Genomic DNA, 13711 nt, shown 5'->3' on the forward strand with positions numbered 1-13711 from the left:
ACCTCTAGAAATTTCTCTCAGCCAAGCAGCTTGATTGGCTATAGGGCTGCTATAAAAAGTCTGAGGGCCCCTCCCTCTGGGGGGAGAAGATCGCGTCACTGGAGACAGAAGCTGGTGTTTCCAGGGACTGTCTGGCAGTCAGGCTCTCGGGCCTACTGATCTCCTTCCCCGATTGGCACTTCGTGCTATAAGAGCGATTGCGGTTTTGATCTCCTGGTTCCCGATTAAGTTTCACCGATTACTGACTATGATTTGGGCCATCCCACTGCAACTTCACCTCAGCAATCTGGCATCCTGACCTCGGCATTACTGTACGGCTACCCAATTGTCCATCAATTGGGACTGGCGTCACGTCTTATTTCATCGTTCACCGCGTTAGTTTCGTTGTGTTGTTTGTGTTATCCATTCAATGAGCTGTTGACCAGCCCTGGGACTAAGTCTCCGGACTGAACCTCGTGGGCCAACAGACCCCTTTGTTGTTCTTGTCATTCGTAAGTTTGCTAACTGTAACTGAAGACATCGTTTTCCTACGCACCTAAGCGTAAGTCAAATAAATTCCACCTTGTTTAAGAAACCGCTATGCTTCCCGTGCCTCAGTTCTCCATAGCCAAAGAACCCGGCCTGTTTCCGTGTCTAATTGCCACCCCGGCCCACCGTGACTCTGGGGCTTGGTTCACCCCCCCGGGACAGAACATAGCACCACACCACTTTCAAAAGCAGCAGTAAGGCATGGAGCAGGCAGAGCACAGCTCGCAGCTGTAGCCCACCCATGCCTGCTGCAAAGATCAGGGGGCCATGGGCTCCCCTTGGCTGTCAGGCACCGTGCCCCTGGAGGAGCTGCCAGGCTCCAATTGTCCCACAACCCAGCACAGCTGTGGCCTCATGCACCATGACTGGATCCTCGGCCGGCCTGGGTCGTGGGACAATCAGAGCCCAGCAGGTCATCCAGGGGCATAGCATGGTGAAGCCGAAGTGGGGAAATATGCCCCAGCTCCCCCATGGTGCACACAGCACTGGGGAGCCGGTCCTCCCCCTCCCCTGGACAAGCCACCCACATCCCCGTCCTGTTCCCCATTGGGACTCAGCCACACATTACAGGCCCAGCTCCAAGCCCCACCTGGCTGGGCAGCAGCTCCAGTCCTGTCCCACTACTTCCCTACAACGGCCTCAATTCCCTTATTCCCCACTTACCTGCTGGAGCTACTCTGAAGGCTGCCTGGGGCCAGTGCATGTCTTTGCATGTGGCACCTCTGTTACCTCTCAGCTCACTGTTCTTGGGGAACCCTGGCACAGGACGCAGCCTGTCTGACTCACAAAGAATTTTCCCCTCCCCACCTTTACCTAAACAGGAACTGATTATGAAAGACAATGAAGATGCAGTGGGAGACACACCTAAAGCCCTCCAGATAAGGGAACAACTCACCCGGTCTAATTTGCACCTGAGATGGAACCAGATGACAACTCATTTAAATGGGAGATGGGACAGGAATGCACCTTCATTAGCATTCAGGATGGAGAACAGAAATTCCAAGGCAAGGACCACACTGAATTCTGGGATCAGAAAAGCAGATGAATGCTACATGATGGGGAATCTGTGCTCCAAATGCTAATCAACCCACATGTACACACACCCAGCTCAGCATTTAGCAGACCAATTCTTATCTGGATTTACAAAGGACTCCCTCCCCACAGGCTCCACACCTACACACACACACACACACACACACACACACCATCTAACCAGAATTAGGCAGAATTAAAGTTTAATAGGCATCTCGGACTGTAGATTGCCTGGTCACACTATGGGAGGCCTATTTAACCTTGATTGACTAAAACTTGGTTGCCAGGTGAGGAAATGCTGAGGCAAGAGACCAAGTCAGAGGGGGTATGGAGAACACTTGAACAATGGTTAAGGGTTCATAACAGCATCCAGCCTGTTGGAGCCCTGACCACAAATGCTATCATACTTTTCCCGGGATGACTGGTAGAAGTCCTCCCGGCAAAGTTATGAACACTCCAAGTAATCAATAACTTTTAGCAAGGTCTGAAAAATTCATACTCAGCTGATGCCTATTCACAACAGGTAACAATACAAAACCCTGATGCTGCAAGCTATCTATTGTTTTTGAAGAAACAATGAGGTATCCCATCCAGCATATCTGCTATCCATAAGAATTTCAAGTTGGCTCCTAAGTGTCTGGTTACTCCTTAAAAACTTATGTTTTTCCTGGTTGTTAATCAGTTTATTGAAATGTTCCAAACCAGATAACCCCTTGTCAATAGAAAAGATAATTATTTACACTATTAAAAGAATGCTTTGAAAAAGCTGAACTCAAAGTATGAAAATCTGTAAAAATGCAACAAAGTTATGTTTCAAGAGAAGAAATCTGTCTGACACCATCCACTGTTGTTCTCGAGATGCTGGAAGAAACAGATCATCTCCCTTCAAGGATTGTGCTAAGAACCCTGCCTGTCAGCATTGGAACCCGACAGCCTTGGACTGGTGATCTCCCAGCTCTCGCTCCCTCTCCCTCTCTCTTTTCTCTTTTCTCTCTAGGCATAGATTTCTGAACTTGAACTGTATTAGTTAAGCTTGAGCTAAGTTTCCCCAAATACTTAGTGAAAACAGGGTAGTATTGTAATTGCTTTGATTGTGTTCCTTTGCATGTCTATTATTACTAGTACCATTACACATTTCAGATACTCAGCAATAAATAGCTTTTATAGTCAAACTGGTAGTAACCAGGTGTATGTTTCCTTCTCTACTTTCCTTCCCCACTTGCTCTGCAGCAACACTTCTTTTATCTAAGCTAAAGATCCCTGTGAAGCCCAGAAATACTGTGGGGTCTGCTCGTCAAGAGGCTACCACTACTAGGACAAAAGATTGGGATGTGCTGAGTTTGAAACACATGAGGGGATCAGCTTGTACAGGCTGATTGACCCAGTTTGGCTCAGACGTGCCCTTGTGAACTGAATGCTGGCCGATGAGGGTGTCAGCTAGACACCCACCTGGATTCAGAGGTATTCTGTTTACCTGTGTGCTTGTGTCTGACTGCAGTTTATTGTTGGCATATGAGGGTGTCAGCCTGTCCATGCTGATCAACCCAGCTGGATCAGGTGTGTCACATTAATCTGTGTGTGTTTGTGTGTATGACTGATTTGGAGACTGGAGGAACCCAGCCCCATTGAAACTGAGTCCTGCAAGATAGCTCCATTGGGGGTGAGGACTTGCAGAAGGGAGATATACAGCTCCGTATAGAAACACAAGTAACACAAGCAGCACATTGATAGAATTACAAAGACCCTAAAAATGTATCCCTAATAAATAAGCATACCCCAAAGTGATAGGCAAATCTGGTAATATCCCTGTCTTCCACCTTCCTCCCAACAGCTCTTTACCTGGGCTGGAGTGTCAGTATAGGCGCTTTGCTGCCCACTTAAACAAGTAGCTATCTCAATTACTCAAACTGGTCAAGTGTTTCCACTGCACATGCACCACTGGGGTGGTAAGGAGATTGCCCCAAGGTGTCTTACTGCACATACATGTAGTGGATACCTTTAAGAGTGTTATGTATAAGTTGTTACCTTGGCCTATGGATTGCAGGAGGAAAAAGTAGAACAGCAGAACTACAGGTAGGGTTGTACTGCTTTCTGAATAAACAAGCTTTATCCTTCTATAGTGTAACTCCTTTATCTTTTGAGAACTACACGGACCGTACCTGATACCTCTGCCCAACTAGACACTGAGCCATTGGCAACTAGTTATTGATAACAATGATCCGGTACCTGGGACCTCAGTCAACCTCTATGAATTCTCAAAAAGTATAGCCAATAGATCTGAAATTACCTCTGCCAATTCCTTCAGTACCCTAGGATGCATCTCAGCCAGTCCTGCTGACCTGAAAGCATCTAATTCTTTAAGTAATCTTTAACCTGTTAACCACTATTCTAGGCTGTTTGACTCCTTCCCTAACTTTGCTGCCAACTTCACTCATCATCTGGTAACAGCCCACGTTTATTAAGTTTGAAGTAAAAAAATGGCACTACATACTTCAACCATTTTTTTGTGTCATCCATAACTAAATTGCCTTCCACACTGCATAAGGGACCTAGAGCTTCTCTGGTATTTCTCTGACATGCTTGTACAATCTTTTTTCTTTGGCTTCTATGTCCCTTACTAGTTGCACCTCAAACCATGTGTTGGCATTCCTAATTTTCTTCTTGCATACCTGTGCAAATACTCTTATACTCTTCCCTAGTATTAGCTTGCACTTTTTACCATTCCTTTTTGAATTTCAACTCTCTGAAGACATCACTGTCTAGCCATTATTCTGTTGCATCAGGATAGCTTGTTCTTGTGCCCTTAAGCAAGTCTTCTTAGTGAGTCCAGGAGGGCTGGCTGTACTTTTTTCTCCTCAGATATGCCTCCCAGGGGATCCTGCCCACCAGTTCCCTGAATTTGTTAAATCCTGCTTTCTTGAAGTCCAGTCTTTGTTGTGCTTCCTCTTTCACCTTAACATGCTTATCTCTATTATTTTGTGGTCACTGTTACCCAAGTTGCCCTCCAACTTCACATTCTCAACCAATTCCTCCTTGTTTACAAACAGCAAGTCAAGAAGAGCTTCCCTCCCAAGTTGGCCTCTCCACCACCTATATCAAAAATTTGGCCCCAAAACCCTCCAGGAACTTGCTGAACTACTTGTGCACTGCTGGGTTTCCCTTCCAGCAGATCTCCTATTAATTAAAACTCCATCGTGAAAACGAGACCCTGCGATTTGTAATCTTCCATCACTTGTTTAAAGAAGGCCCCAGCCACCTCCTCCTCCTGATTTGGTGGCCTGTATTAGAAGTCCACCATAACATACCTCTTGCTTCTCTCCTCTCTGACCATTACCCAGAGCTTTCAACAGACCTCCCTTCCACTTCATGCTGCACTTCTGAACACATGTGCATCACCTTCATACATACGATACCTCCTGTGTTGTGTGTGTGTATATGTATACACACACACACATACACACACACACACAGTAAAAGCCCTGTTATCCAGCATGAGTGGGGAACGGTGGGGTGCTGGCTAACTAAAAATTCCAGTTAGCTGAGACCAACTGTTTTTGGCTGGACGCAGACTTGTGGGGGATGAGGGTGGCCAAAGCGGCAGCAGTGCAGGGTGGACATTTTCAGCTGGACGCAGAGCAGCATTAGCACAGGGTGGAGGGTGGCAGCAGTGCAAGCTCCCCCCCCCCCGTCCCAACACAAACCTTCCCCCATATCTGGCCAGCTGGCTGGAATTCTTGTTAATAAAATATTCTGGTTAATAACATCCCTGATAACAGGGCTTTTACCATATATATATTATTCAGGAAGGTCAGATGGGGAAAAAAGAGGTGATGCACATATGCATATATATTTATGCTGCCACTCCCTACCCCCCCACCCCCAATCTGTCCTTCCTGAACAAGGTCTATCCATCCATGGCCAAATTCACATTCATTATCTCAACTACATCATAATTCTTAGATTGTACTAGGACCTGCAATTCTTCCTGTTTATTCCCCATGCTTCTAGCCTTAGCATACAAGCATACAAATGATGGGATCTAAGGAGATAGTACTGTATATGCGAAAATGATAGCTGCAGGAATACCCTGACATGGAAAAAAAAAGATTTATGTAATCACCTTGGCTAAATACAGACATTTGAAGAGGTTAAATCAAGTTCAACATGGCCACCCAGTTTAAACTTACCTTGTTCTGGTGCTTACCTTACACTTACAGACCTGGTTTCAGTGACAGGTAGTTAGTCTAAACCTATAACTGAACAGAAGTTCCACACATACAAACTGGTCTAAGAATTCTAGAACCCAGTTTAAGATAAATATGGATCTATGTAGTATCAAACTTATTTGGTTTAGGTCAAACCAGTGCATGGGACTTCTGTATACTTTCCCTACACAGTCCTGGGCCTGAAAACACCCAGCCACTGACCCCAGCGCTAAGGCTGCTCTTTTCACTCCACCCTGCACTATTTCTTGCTCCCCCTGGCTCCTTGTTTTCTCTGTTCTGACCAGCCAGCCTTCTCAAACCCCATCCCGCAAGCCATTTGGGGTGCAGCCTTTTTTTATTTTTTAAATCAGTGTTTGCCACTGCTAGAGCTCAGTAAGTCCTGGTATAGTGGAGGGAGAGGTGGGAGAGATGAAGGTGTAGGTTTGCTGAGGGAGGACACCACTTCATCCACAAGTCATGACTTCCCCCTACCCCACCTGCAGGTTACACAAGCCTGCCCACCACTTCATGGGATCACACCTCCCCCCATCCCCCAGTGGACCCCCAATTTTCCTGCTAGCCCTCCCATCCTAACTTACCTGATATCAGGCAACATTTTTAACTGATTTAACCTCACCTAATGTCTATACTTAGCCCACAAGCTCAGATGCTTAGGTAAATTATCTGAATCTACAAAAACTGGCCTGAAATCTTGTAGAGATACACATTCATGAGTTTGTTACTACCACAGGCTGGAAATACAGTTTCCTCATGAAATGTCACCATTATTACCTCCATTCCCAGGTAGATTTGGGATGTGCAAAAAAATGATAATTAATGTGTTAAATGAAAAACTCAGAAAAAGTTCCTATTCATTTTCAATTTTAGGTACATTTGCTTCTTTTTTTTTTTGCTCCATCTGACCTAGTTCTCCTCCTCCTAATCCAGAATCCTCAGTACTTCCACAGCAACTGCTGATGAATAACTATCTAAACTAGATGGAATATGTTTTTAGACGGCCTATTATTTGTTGTCAGACACCAACAAAAGGCAGTGTAAATTAAGAAAAAAAAAAGCCACACCACGGCTGAAAGAAATAGCAGAATCAGGAATAAAATAATGGAATCAGAATCATATTAAGGAGAAAATTATGTTTAAATCTAAAATGGATGTTTAGTTTGAAAATTAACAAGACCAGATATCCAAATCAAGCCCCCTTCTTGGGTACTGACTATTTATAAAACTTGCCCCACTACTATGAAATATTACAGTTAATTTTAATTGAGGAAAATTCCAATAAATATCATAAAAATTCCACATTTATCTCCAAACACAAATCAGAGCAGGCACTTCAGGGGCTTCTGCACACTTCATGCTGGGTTCTGAGCTATATAGTTGCTACTGTTATGCTAGTGCAAGGAGGGAGGAAAAAAATCAGATTTATACACTTAAAAAAACTGCTGCAGAGTGGACACAGAAGGACAAAATCCACTTCTCAAGGAAGCAAGATATGTTGAGGAATTCAGTACAGCTCTGCAAAAGCTTTACATCCTGCCTTTTGACTTGAAATAGCTGAATTTACAACATACACACAAAGCCCAATTATTCTCCTTTACCTAGAATTCAATAAATTCAACATTATTTCTCTTTAGTTTTAAGCCAAGTTAAAACTTTACAGGCCAGCTTCAGTAGTAGTCAAAGTTACATTTCTCACTCATTATCTCCCACTCAAACCTCAATAATCAACAAGAATTTTCCCCACTTAGATTTCTCATTCCACATCTTCATTATTGCCACATTTGGCCTTCAATATTAATGCCACAGGTCCCATCTTGCAAAGATCTAACTTTGGATATTCAAAGTAGTTGTATTGTATTTCACGTTTTATTGCAATCTCTTTCCAACAGATAGTCTTTTTTATTATGTATATAGATATCTAGCATCTAGCTGAAGCCTTCACATTCAATATGGATATTATTTAATAGTGGTATACAGTGTTTGCAGGTTCATGGCCTCAGAATATCAAGTTTTATCCTTATGAGAAAATGGCTTGCAAGCAAATTGCCCAGGGAGCAGAACTTGTCTTTCCATAAGGGAAACCACTTTTTCTGTCTTACAGGTATGCTATTACTTGCTATAGCGGACTTGCTTCAATGAATCTCAACAGATCCATCAAACCAGGACTTCTACTGATGAAATTCAGCAGATCATCATAAGGTTAGAAGAGGGATATAAGATACTGTGTGAGAGCTGGCTAAGGACCAAGATGAAAATGGGTCAACAATGTGAGGTCATGGTTGGCAGGGCTAACCAGACCTTGTCATGCATCTACAGGTGCATCTCAAGTAGGGCCAAGGAGGTGATCTCTCCCCCTCTATGCGGCACTGGTCAGGCCACAGCTGGACTACTGTGTCCAGTTCTGTGTGCCCCACTTCAGGAGGGATGTGGACAACAATGAGAGGGTCCAGAGGAGGGCCACCCACATGATCCGGGGACAACAGGGCAGATCCTTCAATGAGAGACTGCGGGATCTGAACCTGTTCAGCCTTCACAAGAGGAGGCTGAAGGGGGACCTGGTGATCATCTATAAACTCAGTAGGGGACACCAGAAGGGTTTGGGAGAGACCTTGTTTCCCCTAGTGTCCCCTCGCATAACAAGGAATAACGGCCACAAGTTGTTGGAGAGTAGGTTAGGATTAGACATCTGTAAGAACTACTTCACAGTCAGGGCGGCTAGGATCTGGAACCAACTTCCAAGGGAAGTGGTGCTGGCTCCTACCCTGGGGGTCTTTAAGAGAAGGCTTGATGCCTACCTGGCTGGAGTCATTTGAGCCCAGTTTTTCTCCTGCCCAGGCAGGGGGTTGGACTTGAAGCTCTACAAGGTCCCTTCCGACCAGACTTCTATGATTCTATGATCTGTTTTAGTTAGTTGTCTCAAGCAGCCACAGTGGAAAAAAGTACGGTTTTGCATTCTCTAGATTGCTTGTCTGATTTCCCAACTCTTCAGTCTCTCCTATGCTGCAGATGGAGTGTTAGTATTTGAAGAAACAAACCCAAAGAAACGTGGGGGGGGTTGTTCTGTTTTCTTTAATGAATGGTCTACAGAAAGCAACCACCAATAGGAATAGACTATGAAATGGAGGTGAATGAAAAAGGGTTTTGAATGGGAGGGACAAGAGAAACAACACCCAAAACACCAAATGAAAAACTTTAAACACAGTACTAAGTTACTAACAGATTTAGTTTGAAAAAAGTAAAAAAAATCATGAAGTGTTATTTCTGCCTAAACAGGGAGAAATTAAATCTGTAATTTTGACAAAGTAATGGTTGTATTTGATAACTGAAAGGAAGCAGGTGGGAAGGGGAAGAGAAAAGAGAGCTAGAAATATGTTTAGCTTGCAAGGCAAAGGAATTTAATTTAGTATGGATGGTAACATTATAGTTTAATTGTGGATACTTTTGATTTTTAGGAAATTTACTGTTCCAGCATTAACAATGATTTATCCCCCTTCCCTCACCCCGCAAGCATTACTATATAGGTTGCAATAATGAAATACATAGAGGATTTTTGTCATGCTACAATTGTGTATCCCCCCACACCAAACTCAAATTGTCCACTTCAAAATAAAACACCAACCAAGAAGTTTTTCTTACCAAACATTTCAACAGAAAACTCGAACAGAGATAACAAAACATAGCAATTTAGTTATATTGTGCTGCCATATAGCAGGTGTTATTTGGAAGCGACACTGAAATTAGTGTTTAAATTGATGGAACTTGTGTTATTTTCAGTGGAGACATGGGGGGCTGGTATAAAGGAAAGAGAGAGCATGAACTTCACTGCTTGCAAGTCCTCATTACTGACAGTCATGTAATGAAATTGAATACAATTCCCAAAGTGTATTATGGAAAACTGCCAAGATGAGAAGTAAGATACCAATTAATAGTGAAAATATATTCCAAAAGAACTGAAGTGGTAAATATGCCCCAATACTAATGAAAGGGGTAAATGTAAGTTCTAGATGACTGTTGCAAGATGACATCTAGTGTTAGCTTTAAATAATAAAAGCTATGACTTCCTTTAGTTCCTGCCAAAATTGGCTGAAGTTTCAACCCTGGTCAGTTAATTTTTAAGCGAAGAGCTCTATAAAATATTCTGCTACTCTTTTAGTATCTGATCATTAGGCACGTTAAAATGAGGGAAGAAATAAAGGTATTATTTTACAAACATGGAGCACGCAGAATGCAGGAAATGCTGTGAACAGCTAATTTGGAACACTTGATAAGCAAATGAGAAAAACAGAAAAAGGAAAGCTCTTCAGATCCCTGTCAGGCCAGATTTCTAGCTAATATAGTTATTGTTTCACTGACTTCACTGAAGCTGTGGTGATTTGCATAAACTGAGAATCTGGTCCTTATGCTCTGGTAAAAACATGAAATAATGTAACATTTTAGCTAAAAGAGATTTTAGTCAAAGGAATTTGCTTTCATTTTTGGTCTCCTCTTAACCATTTAAAGAATCTCCTCCTTTCCACCTCCAGAAGAGCCACTCATTCCAAAAACATGCGAATCCTAGTTTTTTTTCTGTAGACTTTGACACGTACTTTGGCTAGAGGCTCAAAAAGAAACAAGTTATCTGAAATTTCCCCTGACACGCATAGGCCTTAGGCAAACACACAAGAAAAAAAGAGTTAGAAAACCAAATATTAGGTATCCCTCTAACTAATGAAATAAAGTAAACATAAAATACACAGAGAATTTCTCCAAAATGAATTCAAAATTTAATTACAAAAAGACAAAGTGAACTACATTAATTCCACTCTTGTTTTTAAAATCTTCAGTTCATACACTAGTAGTATGACACAGTTTGTCTCTCACTTATTTTCATATTCTCAGGAAAGTAGATTTTGTTTTCAGCAACAGCCCTAGTACAAATAGTGAGCAATATGTAAGAACCATGTATTAGATAAAAACTCACTTAAGACTACACATTGTAGTATCGTTCACTGCTAATGGGTTTGACCTTCTGTGAATGCATTTATTCTCTTTTGATGGACAGACAGAAGGAAAATTATAGGCAGATATAGAAATAAGCTTTTGGAAGTTTTGAACATTGATAGAAAATGCATGCTGTTAGAAAGTCAGCTAGATCAAACATAAAACCAAAGTGATAAACATCTATCAGGAACTACTTCAAGCAAATCTGAGACTTCATTCATTCACTGATTACTACTTTGCCCCTATTTTCCAACAAGCTAACAATGTTTATAAAATATTCAATATAGGTTTGTAGTAATGTAAATAATATTTCTCTCTCATTTGTAGAAAATAAAAGCATTTTCTGGACCACAAAATAAGACAGTGCTGTATTTTCAAAACACAACAATGTTCTAGATATTTTTCCCAAAGAACTATTGAATAATCATGGCAAATGAAAACAGAAGTTTCATAAATTTTTAGAATGTGGAAATTCCTTAAGATTCTGTTGTTAATAGATAGACAATGAACTGTGGGACATGTGTTCAGTGGCATTTAATCCTCAAGTGGCAACCGGCTGATTAGTACTATGTGAAATCTGAACGGTTTCTGCATGAAGTATAATCAGTTTACCAACTGTGCTTTTATAGCAACTCAAGAAACACTTTACTAATAGAATAGTATAACATACCCACTTTTGGTAAATGGTCAGTAATTGTAGTTAAGACTACACTAATTAATTCAGTAAATCAGACAATTTCAGTTCCATCTACACTCATGGAATGGCCTGATATTTTGAGATGCAGTAAACCCATTGCTCCCATTGTAATCAGTGGAACAGGCATTCCCCTTCATCTCTAAAAAGATGCCTAATAAGCTACAACTATTAGAATTTCAGACCTTACAGAAAGTTTTCAGAAATGCTCAGATTAACAGGAGAGTATTTGCCATGGCCCATTCCTGTTCCCACTTATGTCAATGGGAGTTGTACCATTGCCTCCAATAGGCACAGGATTTGGTTCTTATTGTATTGGGGATATTACATATCTACGTTACTGCAAGACAAATGCTAATTATAGCTTTAGATCTAATAGTAACGAGCAAACTTCACCTTTAATACTGAAATATTCCAAACTGTCATGCATTAGTTTCCAACCTACGCAATAAGTAAAATTTTAAGATAATTGCTGCATGGATTATTCACAAGTTAGAACAGGGCTTTCAAATTAAAAGCTATGGAATAACATGTCTTAAGCCCAATTCAGAATTTTCCACATTTAAAGCTATCATTTGCTTGTGAATAGTTTAACATATTAATGGTTACAACAATCTCCACACAGATAACAGGGATACATTCAGAAAATAGACACGTGCTAAAGCTAGACACTTCTGTTACATATAAAGCAAAATTTCCAGTTGCTTGACCAACTTGCATTAGTTGCCACTCACATTCTCAGCATACCTAAATCACAGATTTCTATATTTAGATCTAGTGTTTAGAAATTACTGAAGCTCACAGAAATAATCAAAATGTTTATTGATGCTAGTACAACTTCATCCACTTGAGGGTAAAGAAAAAGGGAACAAAGCTTTTAGGAAAACCATTGGAAAGAAGATAGAAATACTTAACTTTAGTTTCTCTACAAAAAAATACTAGCTGATTTCAAGGATGGCATGTCAAGGATGTCAAGGATGGAAGCCATGTAAATAACTAATTTAAGATATCAGGACAGGGCATAAATAAGTGGGATGCTTTTATCTTTCAATAAAAGCAATCGGTTTTATGCACTGTGTTTATAATACAATTATTTCTAGATGATTAATAAGAATATCAACTGTACTTAAAAACTATCACAAATTTCAGTCATGACCTATGAAGAACATCATATTGTTCATAGTTAAAGTCCCTTATAATCATGGAGCAGAGCTCTTCAAAACCAGGGATACCAGACTGCTTTCATTTATTCAATCGGGGATGGTGATCAGCCATCAGAGGGCATCATTTATAAATATATTTTTTTAAATATGTGGTGATAATCCTGCCCCTCCAACTCCCTAATCAGCTGTTGTTCTCAATGCATATAAAATTATACACTTTAGACTACAGGAACAATATTTGCTCAGTGTGGCACTCTGGCTGTATGACTCACATATGATACAATTAGTATAAACTACAATTGACAAATTAAAAAAAACATAAAACAATTCAAGTATGTGTTAAAAGACACTCACAAACAGGTGCCTTGCTTTAACATTACAGCATATTGCTAAAAATTTAAAGTACATAGTAATGCAAAGGAGGAGTGCACTTTCACTGGCATTTAGCAGCTGGCTCAGTGAAGGGTGATACAGGCAGAAAGCCACATCCAAAAGCGACTCTTTAAGTGATGCCCTCACCCACCACTCATGGCAAAAAACCTTTTTTCCCTACTTTTCAATGATGAATAAATAACTTTCTGTAGTCTATTTTAATGCATTAACCAGAGCTTACACACACACACACACACACACTATTTGGGTCTTAGGGATACAAACATAATATTTAAGACTTTACACTTTTAATATTTGTGACTTAGGGACACAGACACACACACAAACACAATAGTTGGGACTTGGGGACACACACACTCCAGCTGGGACTTGAACACACACACACTCACACACAACCAGTTGGGACTTGGACATACACACACCCACACTCTCCAGTTGGGACTTGGACACACACAAACACTCCAGTTGGGACTTGGACACCCCTCCCCAGTTGGGACTTGGACACTGCCCCCCCAGTTGGGACTTGGACACACACACACACACACACTCACACACAACCAGTTGGGACTTGGACACACACACACACACTCCAGTTGGGACTTGTGGGGACAAACACACACTCTTAATATTTGGGACTTAGGGATACATGAACACGCACATGCACACCCCACATTGGGTCTGAGGCGCACGCACCCAGC

At 41.4% G+C, this 13711-nt stretch overlaps 1 long non-coding RNA gene across 1 annotated transcript in view; it reads left to right on the plus strand.

Moving 5' to 3' along the window:
* The first annotated feature begins 2390 nt into the window (after positions 1 to 2390).
* Positions 2391 to 13711, plus strand: part of LOC109312205 — a 24419-nt gene continuing 13098 nt past the window's right edge. The window contains exons 1-2 of the long non-coding RNA XR_002101737.1: positions 2391 to 2503; positions 9788 to 9793. This is a non-coding gene — a long non-coding RNA (uncharacterized LOC109312205). The remainder of the gene's footprint in view (positions 2504 to 9787; positions 9794 to 13711) is intronic.

Source organism: Crocodylus porosus, unplaced genomic scaffold (assembly GCF_001723895.1).
Source record: "Crocodylus porosus isolate Cpor-Errol unplaced genomic scaffold, CroPor_comp1, whole genome shotgun sequence".
Lineage (NCBI taxonomy): Eukaryota > Metazoa > Chordata > Crocodylia > Crocodylidae > Crocodylus > Crocodylus porosus.